The sequence below is a fragment of the Myotis brandtii genome, unplaced genomic scaffold (assembly GCF_000412655.1).
Source record: "Myotis brandtii unplaced genomic scaffold, ASM41265v1 scaffold1804, whole genome shotgun sequence".
NCBI classification, from domain to species: Eukaryota; Metazoa; Chordata; class Mammalia; order Chiroptera; family Vespertilionidae; genus Myotis; species Myotis brandtii.
Window position 1 is genome coordinate 335191 of NW_005356690.1, and position 10646 is coordinate 345836.

A 10646-nucleotide genomic window follows, 5' to 3' on the forward strand; every position below is an offset into this window, starting at 1 on the left:
TTGTACCATAACAGTTGAGATTTTCCTCAATCTTTCTTACAACTGCATAGTACTCTGTTGTGTGGCTGTACCACAATTTATTCATTCTCCGGTATGGGCATTTCAATATTTTGCAATTACACTCTTAAAATGAATACATTTGTGATATGGAAGGATGTCTTTAGAGAAGATTCCTAAAAGTGGGATTGTTGGGTCAAAAGTGCATATGTAGATTTATTAGGTACTAGAGGCCCGGTGCACGAAATTCATGCACAGATGCGATTCCTAGGCCTGGCCAGGGATCGAAGCCTGAGCATCTGTCATGGAGTGACAGGTCCCAGCTAACCTGTGGGCCCTGGGCAGCACCTGGGCCCCTGGGCCGTCATGGTGCCCGAGTCCCCACGTGGAGATGCGGTGAGCATGGCTGGATGCTGCGGGCCAGGGCACAGCGTGGGACTCTGGGCCACCCAGCGGCGCTGCACAGAAGCCGGGTGGGCAGCACGCTCTCTCCCGGCCAGCCTCGCAGACTGGCTCCTAGGCAAATCCACAGGGAGCCTGACTGGTCTCTGCGGTCCCGGCTCATCCAGAAGAGGCTGAGCGGGTGAGAGGTGGGCTCCTTGTGGGCGCCTGGCACCTGGGCACAGGGGCTTCCCTGGTGCGTGAGCTCTAGTGTCTTGGGGAAGGGTAGCAGGGAGAGTGAGAGCGAACTTGGTGGACACCCTGCATTCTCACCACACCTCCATCCCCATCACCCCTGCCCCTAGGTAGCCAGAGAGGTCATGTGTTGCTGATGCCCGCCATGTTCTGCACTACACCCTGGTGGTCGGTGCATGTCATAGCGAGTGGTCGAACTCCCAGTCTCCGGATTGCCCGAGGAGACAATTTGCATATTAGGCTTTTATTATATAGTATTGCCAATTGCCCTCAAGAAGAAGGGCTATACCAGTTTGTATTTCCACTAACAGTGTGTAATAAAGGGTGCATACTTCCCACAGTGTTTTTTACCAATCTGATAAAAAATGTTATCACAAGGCTGTTTTAAATTGTATTTTCCTAATTTTGAGAGTTTTTTGTTTTGTTTTTAAAGGTTGTATTTATATTATTTGTGAGTTGTCTTTTTATATCTTTTCCTCATGTTTCTATCATGTTTTGGCCGCCTGTCTCTCTTCTGTCCTTTAATTATTAAGAGTGCTGTATATATTAGGGATATTAGCCTTTTGTTTGTGGTACATGTGAAAATATTTTCTCCTAGTCTGTCAGCTGTCCTTTGACTTTTTCATGGTTGTTGCTGCCATGCAAAATTTTCTTATTTTTATATTAGTAGAATTAACCAACCTTTTACAGATTGGATTTTCAGTCTTGATGACAAAGTCTTTTCATACACCAAGAATAAAGAAAAGCTGATGCTTTCTTGTAGTACTTGTTTGCTGTCTCTGTCTCTCTAACATTTGGAGTCTGAATACATTTGCAGCGTATTCTTTTTTCCTGTTGGATAATAGCTTTATTTGATATACTAGAGGCCTGGTGCATGAATTTGTGTACAGGTGGGGTCCGCCTGGGTGGCCTGTAGGGAGCAGGCTGAAACCTGCAGTTCAATGCCACCTGCAGCTCGTACCTGCCGCTCTCGCTCATCCCGGTCCCACTGTGCCTGCCACGGGCTCACGCCCAATCAATCCCAATCAGGAGAGGCTTGCAGTGCTGCAGCAGCACTTGCCAGCCATGACTTATGCGTCTGGCGCCCTCCCTAGGGGAATGGCCTGTGGGATTGGGCTGAAACCAGCTCTCCAACATCCCCCGAGGGGTCCCGGATTGCGAGAGGGTGTAGGCCAGGCTTAGAGACCTCACTGGTGCATGATTGGGCTAAGGAGGGATCAAGGGAGGGCTCCTGGGTGTGTCCGGCCTGTCTCGCTCAGTCCCGATTGGCCAGACCCCAGTAGCAAGCTAACATACCGGTCAGAGCGTCTGCCCCCTGGTGGTCAGTGCATATCATAGCAACTGGCTGACCAGTCGACTCTCTGCCCCCTGGTGGTCAATGGACGTCATAGCGAGTGGTTGAGCAGCCTTAGCATATCATTAGCATATTACGCTTTGATTGGTTGTTCGGATTTCTGCCGTTCGGTCTATTTGCATATTACCCTTTTATTATATAGGAAGGACTAGAGGTCTGGTGCATAAAATCCGTGCTCGGGGAGTTGGAGGAGGGGTTCCTCAACCTGGCCTGCACTGTCTCCAATCTGGGACCCCTCTGGGGATGTGTGGGATCGGGCCTAAACTGGCAGTCGGACATCCCTCTCCAATCCGAGACCGCTCTCTCCTAACCACTCGCCTGCCTGACTGCCCCTAACCGCTTCACCCTGCCAGCCTGATCACTCCCTAACCACTCCCCTGCCGGCCTAATTGATGCCTAACTGCTCCCCTGCTAGCTTGATCACCTGCAACTGCCGTCCCCTGCTGGCCTGCTGGCCTCCAATTGCCCTTCCCTGCCAGGCTGATCGCCCTCAATTGCCCTCCCCTGCCGGCCTGATTGCTCCCAACTGCCCTCCCCTGCTGGCCTGATTGCCCACAACTGCCCTCCCCTGCCGTGACCACCCTCCTCTGTGCAAGGCAGCAGGGACGCCAGGACAGGCCTCCTCCATGCCACATAGAGCCGGGGGACCTCCAGGCCTCACCCTGCGGAGCGGCTGCTGGGCCCCGCCTCCGCTGTGTGCACAGCCATCTTGTGACGACCATCTTGTTACAACGTGAGGGCGTGACATCACGTAGGCTATGATTAGTATAGATAATTCATATACAGTAGGTCCTTGGGTTTCATTGCAGATCTGTTCCTACAGCGCGATGTAATGCAATTTTCCCCGTAAGTCGGAACCCACCTACATAAGCACCTACACAGCAGTAATGAAGTGAAACAGTAAAAAAAAGTTGAAAAGATAACAATTCCTGACCTTTACTTTTGATAAATAAATAATAAAAAACGTAAAGCACATATGTACATATGTCAAAATGACGAAACTTTTTTTTTTTGTAAATAAATGGGAGATGGTGACGTGACCACAAAACAACGTACGTTGAGTCCGACATAATCCAAGGACTGCCTATACTACACATTTCAGCTATTTAAGTATCTAATTCAATAATTTTTTATATAGTTATAGAGTTGTACAACCATAACCACAACCAACTTTAGAACATTTTCATCATCCCAAAGACAAACACTGTACTTCTCAGGAAGCAGTCACTCTTCTCAGCCCCTGACAATATACTACTTGTTGCTATATTTTGTTCATTATGGACATTTCATATAAACAGAATGCAATATGTAGCCTTTTGTGACTGCCTTCTCTTAGCATATTGTCAGGTTTCTTCCATATTGTAGCATGTATCAGTGCTTTTTATTGTAATAAAATTCGTGCACGGTGGGGGGAGGGGGGTGTTCCCTCAGCCCAGCCTGCACCCTCTTCAATCCGGGACCCCTTGGGGGATGTCTTACTGAGGGCTTAGGGGAGCAGGCCTAAGCCGCAGTCTGGCCTCCCTCTGTGGGAGGTGACGGGTGGGCCAATCAGGATGGTGCGGGTAGTTAGCAGCCAGCCTTGCCCCCAATTGCACATGGCCACTTGTTGCCCTGCCCCAAATTGCCCCGCCGCTGCTGCCGTCCATGGCCTCCCTCTGTGGGAGGCGACCAGGTGGGCGATCAGGGGATGGCGCCAACCCCCATCGCCCCGTCACCGCCAAACCCCCCACTCCATCACTGTCCCCTACCTCTGCCCGCTGGCATGAGCCTTGGCTGGCCTGGTGACACCTGCTCACTGGCCTCGCCCCCAATGACCGGTTGTTCTAACATTCGGTCGATTTGCATATTACACTTTTATTATATAGGACTGCTTTACTTGGAGGGAGATTTATCCACCAAAATGAGCTCTAGAAGGAGTGTTTTTCAAGGTGTGGTCCTACATTTTAACAGGCAACCCAGATAAGTGTTATGCATTGTATTATTTGAAAGGATCTCTTTTGAAGTGTGACACTTCAGTAAAGAGACGTTGGCTCATTAAAATTATGCCTCTGGCATGACCACATTCAGTATCTGATTTTTATTGTTAAAAATTGAGCACCCAATATGATCCCGGTGCTGGGAGGCATATTACCCTTTTACTATATAGGATAGAGGCCTGGTGCATGGGTAGGGGCTGGCTGGTTTGCCCTGAAGGGTGTCCTGGATCTGGGTGGGGGTCCCCACTGGGGTGCCTGGCCAGCCTGGATGAGGGGCTGAGGGCTGTTTTCAGGCTGGTGGGTGACTGAAGCTCCCAACCGCTCCTTTTTTTCTTTTTTTTAAAATTCTGGGCCAAGGCCTCTGCTGCTGAAGGCAGGTATCTGGTTAGTTTCGGTTCTATAATCGAAACACTGTATTATCTCCAGCTCTGAGATCCCTGCCGGCTGAAAGCTGGTTTCTGGGATTTTGTTTAGCTTCTATATTTGTTACAATGTTTCAAACTGCCAGCTCAGAGGCCGGCAAGGCAGGAGGGGAACGTTGGAGTCCTCCTTCACTGCAGCAAGCAAGCCTCATGTTCGCTTCCAGCTGCCTGGCTGCCGGCCGCCATCTTGGCCGGCAGTTAATTTGCATATCGCCCTGATTAGCCAATGGGAAGGGTAGCGGTCGTACGCTAATTACCATGTTTCTCTTTTATTAGATAGGATAATATTCCATTGCATGTATACACACATTTGGTTTATTCACTTATTAGCTGATAGACACTTGGGTTATTTTCACTTTTGGGCTATTAAAAATAATACTATGAACATATGTGCATAGATTTTAATGTTTAGTGTATTCTTGTGCAAGATGTAGATCTTATTGTATCTCTTTCCTGGCACCATTTACTAAAAAGTCCACCTCTACCTCAGTGATTTGAAATGCCACCTTTACCTTGGTTTCTTTCTGGGCTTTCTATTCCACTGCTCTATTGTTTATTCATGTGTCAAAAGGACAAGGTTTTAATTGTAGGAGTTTTATAGTACAGTTGTTCCCTCTTATCCACAGTTTCACTTTCTGTTACTCATGGACAAATGTGGCCCCACAAATATTTAAATAAACAATTCAGAAGTTTTAAATCACGTGTATTTCTGGGTAGTGCGATAAAATCTCACACTGTACAACTCTCTCCTGCCCAGCATATCCACACTGTATGCACAGTATAGTAAGATATTTTGAGAGACCACATTCACATAACTTTGAGTACAGTATATTGTCATAATTGTCCTGTATTACTAGTTATTGTTACTTCATACTGTGCCTTATAAATTAAACTTTGTAAGTATGTATGTATAGGAAAAAGCATAGTATATATAGGGTTTGGTATTATCCGTGGTTTCAGGTATTCGTTGGGGAGAGGGGTATGTGATTTGGAGTGTATCCCCCACAGATAAGGGGAGACTACTATAAATGTTTTAAGGTTTGGTAGGGGTAGTGCCACTTGTAAGTTTTCTTTTTATAGTTTCTTCTTGGCTATAGTCGTATGTTTGTTCTTTCATTTAACTTAGTATCAACCTATCTAACTTCATTAAATTTTTTTTGGTCTTTTCACTGGATTGCATTAAATTCAAGATGATTTGACAGCTTTATAATGTCAAATATACTATTCAAGTCTACCTATATAACTTTCAAAACTTAAAAAAAAAAGGTTTTTATTGATTTCAGGGATGAAGGGAGAGGGAGAGCGAGAAACATCAATGATAAGAGAGAATCATTAATGGGCTGTCTCCCTATTAGGGATTGAGCCCACAACCTGACCAGAATCGGATGGTGATCTCCAGGTTCATAGGTCGAGGCTCAACCACTGATCCACGGTGGCTGGGCTGATTTTCAAAACTCTAAAAAAATTACCCTTGTACAGGTTTTGCACATTTCTTTTTAAGTTTATCCCTAAGCATTTAATCTTTCTTGTTACTGTGGTAAATGAGATTTTTACTACCATTATGACTACTAACTGGTAATTGTTTGTGTATAAGAGGCTATTAATTTTTCTAAGTTAATTTTATATCCTGCTACCTTACTGATTTGTTTTAATTGTTTATATTAGTTTTACAAGTGATCCTCTAGGATTTTCTAGCTATAATAGAATATAATCTACAAATAGAGAGTTTTACTTCTTTACTCATTTTCATGCCTCTAACTGATTTATTAAATTGTATTGGTTGATACCTCTATTATAATGTTCAGTATTAGTGTATTCTGCAGTAAACAAAAACTTCCCTTGTTTTTGTTTACTGCAGAAATATTTCCAGTTTTCCCCATTATATAAGCTTTCTGGCTTTAGGACTAAAATTTAGATTTTAAAAAGTATTTTTAAAACATATCCTACAATTTCCATTTTCCTGAGTGTGCACATGTGTCTATTTTATTTTTATCATTAATGGGTGAAGTGTTTTTGAAGGCTTTTTCAGTGTCATAGAGATAAATTATTTTCCTTCCCAAATCTATTAATATGGAATATGATGTTAGTGGGTATCCTATATTGAACCATCTCTGCATTCCTGGAATAAATCTCAAATGGTCAAGATTCATTACATAATAATAACAATGAGGTTATTTTACTTATTTTTTTGTATCAATATTTACAAGGGGTACTGGTTTATAGTTGCTTATTTTGTACTTATCAGGTTTAAGTATCAATACTATATTTGCTTCATATAAGGAATCAGGAATCTTTATCATTTTCAATGCTCCGGAATAATTTATATAACAATGGAACTATCTGGTCTTTGAAGGTTTGGTAGAATTCCTCTGTGAAACCATTTGACCTTTTAGTGGATGCTTTTTAGTGGGGTAATTTATTAATAACATTTTTTCTTCTATGAAAATTAGTCTGTTTAATTTTGACAACCTACATTTCCCCAGGAAATTATTCATCTAGATTTTCAAATTAATTGCTTGTGTGGTCTGCTACACAGCCTTTTGTGATTTTTTAAAATAAAATTGTTTTCAATGGTTATTTTCACCCTCATCATGCATATTTTGTTATTCCTTTATATCAGTGGTTGGCAAACTGCGGCTCACGAGCCACATGCGGCTCTTTGGCCCCTTCAGTGTGGCTCTTCCACAGAATAGCAGCTGTTCCACAAAATACCGACTTCTGCGCATGGGCCACGAAGTTTCAATCGCACTGTACGTGCGTGCCCGCATGTGGTATTTTGTGGAAGAGCCACACTGAAGGGGCCAAAGAGCCGCATGTGGCTTGCGAGCTGCAGTTTGCCGAACACTGCTTTATATGATCAAGTTAGCTAGTAATCTATCTATTTTGATAATTAAATTCAAAATATAGCTTAATTTGGTCTACTATTTTTAAAATCTCTACCTCATTAATTTCTACTCTTTTATTATTTGCTTTCTTGTGCTCTCTTTAGGTTTACTTTGTTGCTGTTTTTCCAGCTTTTGTTTTGAGCTGGCAATTTAATTCACTTATTTTCATTTTTACAGACAAATGTGTTAAAGGCCATGAATTTTCATCTGATTGGGATGTTTTACAAATTCCTATTTTAATGGTGCCCTCTTCTGTCAATATTGCAAAGTCCAGATATGCCAGCCAATTATTTTGTTCTGGGATAAGTTGATTATGAGTTCTGCAATTTTGTGGTTCTCTGTTTTGTTGGATTCTCAATTATCCTCTTTTTAACCACCCAACTGCCAAAGGGTGCTTCTGTCTTCCTTATGTTCTCTTTTGTCTCCCCTAGAAGCTATACATTTTGAAGGCCGCTGCTTCAAGTTGTATTTTTAATTCCCTTTCCTATAGTCCTTACTTCACTTTGGATCTTATTTTAAGTTTCATATATTGATTTTAGAGAGGCAGAGAGAGGCGGAGAGGGAGAGGGAGAGGGAGAGGGAGAGACAGAGGGAGAGGGAGGGAGGGAGAGAGAGAGGGAGGGAGAGGGAGAGAGAGAGAGAGAGAGAGAGAGAGAGAGAGAGAGAGAGAAATATCGATTTGTTATTCCATTTATTTATGCATTCACTGGTCGATTCTCATGTGTGCCCTGACCGGGATAGAACATGCAATCTTGGAGTATTGGGACAATGCTATATACTTAGGAGTCAAATTGTTGGGTCAAAATGGCAACTCTGAATTTTCCTAAGTGGCTCTACAATTTTATATTCCAATAAGCACTGTAGAAGGGTTCCAATTTCTCTACATCCCAGCCAAAATTTATTATCTGTCTTTTAAATTACAGCCATCCTAGTACGTATGAAGTGGTATCTCACTGTGGTTTTGACTTGCATTTCCCTTTATGGCTAATGATGCTGAATATCTCTTCATGGTTTGAGCGCGCACACGCGCACACACACACACACACACATTATATATATGTTTGCTTTGGAAAAATGTCTAGTCAGATCATTTGCCCATTTTAAAATTAGGTTATGTATCTTTATTATAAAGAGTTTTAAGAGTTCTTTATGTATTTTCTGACTAAAGTCCCTCATCAGGTAAATATAGTGTGGGGCAAAAGTAGGATTATAGTTCTGAGTATACAAAATAGTTTATTCTTGTACTATTATTTATTATTGTATTTTCCATGAGAATAACTGTAAACTTATTTTTGCCCCACCCTGTAATCCTTTTTCTATGGGTTGTCTTTTCATTTTCTTTATGGTGTGTCATTTGAGATACAAAACTTTTTAATTTGATGGAGTTTAATTTATTGATATCTGACATATTTGAAAAAGTTTCCAAAAAACATTTTATACTCCTCATTAACAACAACAAACCATACTCACTTTACTAATTCTTGTAGTATGGGCATGTGTTGAACAACAATGTATAGGCCTTTTTGGGCTCAAGAGAACTGAGTCAAAGAATGCTAGTAAGGTGTATATTGATTTTGCTGAAGGGTACAAAGGCAAACACACTGATAAGCTGATTGCTTAACCCTACGAGTGCCAACCAATATCCTAGGAACTATACTAAAATTGCCAAGGCACTTTTGCTGATTTTACAGCAGTTTAGGAAAAAAATTATGAATCGCAAGTAAATGAAGTTACATATTCAAAAACTTAAGGAAACCTTTACTACATTGACATATTTAGCAATATCATCATCACTAATAAAAGCAGACTTAGAACTGGATGCCATTTCGAAGCTTTGATAGCGCTCCCGGCACTTTTGGCGAAAGCCAGGAGGAGCGCGATTGCGCTCCCCGGCACTCTAGGGGTTAAATGAGTCTTCCTGAAAGAAAGATCTTGGCCAAAAAGGATCTACACTAATAAAAGACAAAGATGCTAATTAACAATACCTTCGTATGCCCACCAGCCAATCAGAAAAGTATGCAAATTAACCCAACAAAGATGGCCATTAAATTTGCATACTGCAGGCGGGGTGGGGCAGTTGTGCGCGACCCGGGGCGGCTGGGCAGGCACTGTGGGATTGGGCCTGCCATCTGTCACCCGGGGAGCGGGCCTCAGCCAGCAGGTGGTTATCTCCCGAGGGGGAGGGCACAGGTCAAGCTGAGGGACACCCCCCCCCCACCAGTGCACAAATTTTTGTGCACCGGGCCTCTAGTACATATATAAAAAATACTTTTGAAAATGAGCCAACCAAGACAAATCAAAGACCAAAACACCTAGAATAATAAAAATGTACATATGATCTCATACAAGAGCAAGAAGGCCTTTGGCAGTACTGGTGAGAAGCTTTGTTATGCATATCGCTCCAAAAATGTCTAAGAATTACAAAATTTATTTCTTCATATGGTTATTTCTACAACTTCCGAAGAACCAGATTCCCCAAAGGGAAACTGAGTCTTATTCTTGCACTAGGTGTGGGATACAGAATGTAATAATAGGCCCCTCCCCCTTTTTTGGCAAATAAGTTTTCTGTCCATTTGGTGGTCTTCCTGGTGTTGATCACCTTCTTGGCTGATAATTAAGTTATACAAAATAGATTTCTGAGGGGCTGGTTGACTTGAAGATAACTAATTATGATGCAGCCATCTAATCAGTAACCACAGATGAATAAAAGATAATTTTTTGTCAAGTGTACGGACTGAGGCAGTAATTGCTTACATATTCCTAAATTATAGAGACATCATCACATGTGCAAAATAACACTTTAGGAAATGCTTTGAAATAAGACATGACATTAAACACCTGCATCACTTCTAGAGCAAATAGCAAAGTCAGATAACTAATCCAGAATCGAATGATGAAACACAAGCTTAAGTGGCAGGAAATAAGGATAATTTTGTTGCTTACATCTTAAAACTACACATCTCAAATCTATAAACTGAGGAACAGATTCTTCTAATTCTTTTTTTATTTATTTCAGAGAGGAAGGGAGAAGGAGAAAGAGATAGAAACATTAATGTTGAGAGAGAATCATTGACTGGCTGCCTTCTGCACGCCCCCTACTGGGGATTGAGCCCACAACCTGGGCATGTGTCCTTGACTGGAATCAAAGTTGGAACCCTTTGATCTGCAGGCTGATGCTCTATCCCAGTGGTCGGCAAACTCATTAGTCAACAGAGCGAAATATCAACAGTATAACGATTGAAATTTCTTTTGAGAGCCAAATTTTTTAAACTTAAACTATATAGGTAGGTACATTGTTATTAACTTAATTAGGGTACTCCTAAGCTGGCCTTTGCTAAAAACGTCCTCAATCTGATTGAGGTACGTTCGCTGAGGT

The 10646-nt window shown here is 42.3% G+C and overlaps 1 protein-coding gene across 2 annotated transcripts in view; it reads right to left on the reverse strand.

The window, feature by feature from the left end:
* R3HDM1 (R3H domain containing 1) overlaps window positions 1-10646 on the reverse strand; it is a 184916-nt gene that overhangs the window by 146889 nt on the left and 27381 nt on the right. The window lies entirely within an intron of this gene.